We start from the raw sequence: 4594 nt of genomic DNA, 5'->3' as shown, positions 1-4594 counted from the left end.
CCCCCCCCCCCCCCCCCCCCCCCCCGGGAGTTTCCCAGAATCCAAAGAAGTAAAACAAAAATTAACAACATCAGCCCCAATGATATCCCAAAAATGTTGGAAGAAGAGAGTTAGGCCATCCGAGCCAGGCGACTTATCTGGTTTCATATCAAAGAGGACATTTTTAACCTCTTCCATAGCAACCCTTCGAACAAGCATATCATTTTTGGGAATGAGAAACCCTATGGATAATGCAATCAAGAACATTATTGAAATCCCCCTCCCTACTAGAAAATAAATCCTTGAAGTAAGAAGTAATAAGAGATTCCATTTGAGTATCTCAATTGATCCAATGACCGGCATCATCCTTAAGGTGAGAGATAGCGTTGTTCTAGTTACGCCTTCACACGGTATTTTGGAAATAGCTAGAGTTAGAATCACCCTCCTTTAGCCAAAATTGTTTGGTCCTCTGTCTCTAGTAGTCGTTCTATTGGTTAAGGACTTTAAGATATTCCCCATGGGCAGCTCTGAATAGATCAATGCCTCTACTATCTCTTTGGTGTTTAGCTATGTCCATGGTGTTCCGCGAGTATGAAAGATGTTTCTAAAATTCTTTAGCAAAATTCTTCCCCCAAATCCATATAGCCTTCTCACATCGTCCAATTCGATCCAACATGAGTTAACCTTGTGAATTAGACCAGGTTCGCAACATAACATCTCTACACAAAGATTCACGGAGCCATAAGTTCTCAAAACGGAACTAAGGGTTCCGAGGGTTAAAGATAGACGGCTCAATTTGAAGATGGAGAGGAAGGTGGTATCTCTTGGGGGCATTGATGGAAAAAGCATAAGCCTGGTTAAACAAATTACACCAATCATCCGAAATGAGAACTCAATCGAGCTTAGCCTCCACCCAATGTGAGGTTCCTTTCCCCCTTTCCCAAGTGAATTGATACCCATCAAACTTAGAATCTCTCAAACCACTAGACTGCGCAGCATCACTGAAACCTTGAATGAGTCGTGACAGTTGGGGATTACCTCCTTGTTTTTCATCCGAGGATAAGATGTCGTTGAAATCTCCCATTACCACCCAAGGTAGATGATTCAGAGTTGATAACCACTTGAGAAGGAACCAGGACTCCTGTCTACTATGGCGTTCCGGCACACCATAGAAGCCTGTAAATCGCCATCTAGTATCGCTGGAGTTGAGAGAGACTTCAGAGTCGATATGGTTAGCAAAATATGATTTTAGATTAACGCCAATGACATCTTTCCATAACAAGGCAAGACCACCTCTATGAGACTATGACCCTCATATTAACCACAAACAAACCAGAAAAACCAATCTTGAGTTTAATGGGTTGTAACTTACTCAAGCCCATGAACATTTCCATTAAAAACACCACATTGGGCCTCTTAGTGTAGACTAAGTCCACTAAAACTTGAACGGTCACTAGGTTCCCAAGATCACGGCAGTTCTAAGCTAACAGGCTCATTGTTCTGGGTGAACCTGGTGCACAGGACCCGTCATGGGCAAGTTATTTGAACTGGGCTTAGTATGAATAGAGGAGATGGGCTACTGGTTAATAACTAAAATTGGGCCTGTGGGCTCGACCCGTCTCCGTTTTTTATCCAAAAGGATAAGTCCATCCTCAACACAATCAAACAGCGCAAATTATATTGTGGACCATGATCATAGCTGATACTGCAGTTGTGTTGAAAGGATACTGCAGTTGTGTTGAAAAGATACTGCAGTTGTGTTGAAAGGAAACTGCAGTTGCACAAAACAGAGACCGTTCATTCGTTCAACACAACTGCAGTATCCTTTCAACACAACTGCAGTATCTTTTCAACACAACTGCAGTATCCGTTCAACACAACTGCAGTTCCAAATGGATGACACGGCCTCTGTTCCGCGCAACTGCAGTTCCCTTTCAATACAACTGCAGTATCCTTTCAACACAATTGCAGTATCAGTTTAACACAACTGCAGTATCAACCATGATCCATGGTCCACAATGCATTGTGGACCATGGTCCATGGTATAACAACTGATCAAACAGAGGCACTACCCCCCATCTGCTAACGGCACCACGTCATCAACATGCAAATTCGTACAAAGGGGGGACACGTGGGAGCTGCCTATACCATTCATACGTTGTGAGATCCTCTGCACATACTACGGTACAGTACTGGACGTGTCACTACCATCTGCTACTACCTTGTCCTTTTTTTTATCAGGCTGTTGTCTTGTCTCTAGTCGACGTGGGGGGTTCGACAACAGCCATCTATTTCTGGCCGCTGGAAGAGCGCGTTTTCCCACCGCACTCAACCACGAACTAAATGATTTCTCGTCGTCCAGTTTGACACCTTCAAACAATCTGGGACAGAATTTCTCTATATGACTTAGTCACCCACATATGAAACAAAAGTTTGGAAGTCTTTCGTAACGAAAGGAGATCCATGACCCATCTCCGTCTTTTCTTTTGATTCTCATCTTCGCGACAAGGGGCTTTCTGACATCGACCACTACCCGAATGCGAAGGAAAGATTTCCAAAGCGTGTCAAAGTTATTTTTATCAAACCGGATAAAAGTGCCAACAAAGTTGCCAATAGCCATAACAACTTTTTAAGAAAAGAAACCTAGGGGGAGGTCATGCACCTGAATCCAAAACTCAACCGTTCCAAGGGAGAGTGTGTGTGGGGGTGGGGTGGGAGGGGGGCGATTGAAGCCTAATTAAAACCAACAAGCTTTACTCGAAAGCCCAAGGAACACCTTCAATGATGCGGTTCATAACGACTTCGTGGAAGAGTTGGAATAGAAACCGGTTAGGAGCAAGTTCTGTGACCACCAAACCTTTTCCAGGTCGCCAAATTGCAGCCATTGTTTCCTTCATGAAGGTGAACTTTATGGGTTTATCCGTAAGAAGTGTGCCAACAAGAGCATAGCGATAATCTCCCTCATCCTCAATAGGGGCATCCTCATCAAGTATCAGACCAGCATCATGGATGGAGAGGTCAATCCACGCTTGTTCCAAATCTTGGTGGGTGGTAGGAAGCTGATCCAAGGGGTTCGGTACTATCGGAGGCTCTTGGGGATGATCAATAGGTGAATGTGACTCCATACAAAAGGGAAATAGAAAACCGGGCACATACATAGAAAGAGGGAGGATGGATGAAACGAGAAAACTTGCAGAAAGCAAGGAAAAGGATTGTCAATGGAACAAAGGAAGAAGAACTAGCCATGAAAGCTATTATTATTATTATTATTATTATTATTTAGTTTGGCTTGAATTTTTGGGTATGGTTTCCTATGCATGATGCATGACCTTAAGGTTTTTCAAGTGGGAATGCATTTAAGTTTTCGTTGTGTGAGTAGATATCATGACATCGTTGAAATTTTTAATGAATTTGTCATTTTGTATATCAACATTATTATATTCAACAAATATATTTTCTTTAGGTTTTGTTTTTTACTACTACTCTATTACAATGTAATATCTATCTATACATACTTTCTCAACCAAATTTTGTCCACTCTTACAATAACAAATTATACCATAGACCATGATCTACCTTGCATGTACAAAATATGTTAATGCCTTTAATTTGTTTACTAATACAAAAATTGTTAATGGCAAATACAGAATGTGTTAATGCACTTAATTTTGAAATAAGGCTCACAATACAATATGAACTCTACTCCATGGAATAACAAATGTACCACAACACCAACCAAACGTAAGTACACATTATCTATTACTAATTGCTGGTGAATTCGCATGTGGCTACATGGCAGGAAGCATTTGCGTCAGCTTCTAGTCTGGGAGGTAGCCATCCTTCTGAATCTTGGTCACCGCCTCCGATCGGAATGGTGAAGTGTAATGTAGATGCTGCTCTCCATCATGGCTATGTGAGTTTTGGTGCGGTATTGAGGAATCACGAAGGTGGTTTTGTGCAGTTCTTATATCGTGGACCGCGGTCCACAATGCATTGTGGACCACGGTCCACAATATAATTTGCGGGTTTTGTGGCAGCATGCAATGATCATTTGGTTTGTCCTAGGGATCCTTATCTTGCTGAATCAATGGTTGTCAAAGAAGCTCTTACATGGCTTAAGAGTCGTAGCTCTTTTAATGTTATTATTGAGTCTGACTGTTTAAATTTTTGTACTTCGTTTAATTCCTTGGGTCAAGACTTTTCTTTTTCTTATGTTGGACTTTTCTTTTTCTTATGTTGGTCATTTGATTAGGCAGTGTCGTCTGTTAGCTACTGAAGTGGGGAACATAGCTCATGTGCTTGCACAGGAGACAGGTTCTTCCCCTATCCTTTCTGTGTGAGACTTTATCCCTCCGGAGTGTATTTCAAATTTGATTCCAAGTTAATGCATTTGATTGTCGTTGGTTTTCAAAAATTGGATAAGAAAAAAAAAACATTTGATAACAATTTATTTAAGACTTTAGAAAAATAATTAAACCGATAGACCACACCAATGACTCATGATTAGAGCAATAGACCACAACAGGTCAACAGCTACTCTCACGACGACACCTGCAGTCTAAAAAACATTGTCCTGTCGAAAATGTCAAAGGTGAACCAAGTGGCAGAAACGTGA

This window comes from Ipomoea triloba, chromosome 14, assembly GCF_003576645.1.
Source record: "Ipomoea triloba cultivar NCNSP0323 chromosome 14, ASM357664v1".
Taxonomy (NCBI): Eukaryota; Viridiplantae; Streptophyta; class Magnoliopsida; order Solanales; family Convolvulaceae; genus Ipomoea; species Ipomoea triloba.
This window is presented reverse-complemented; position numbering follows the sequence as displayed.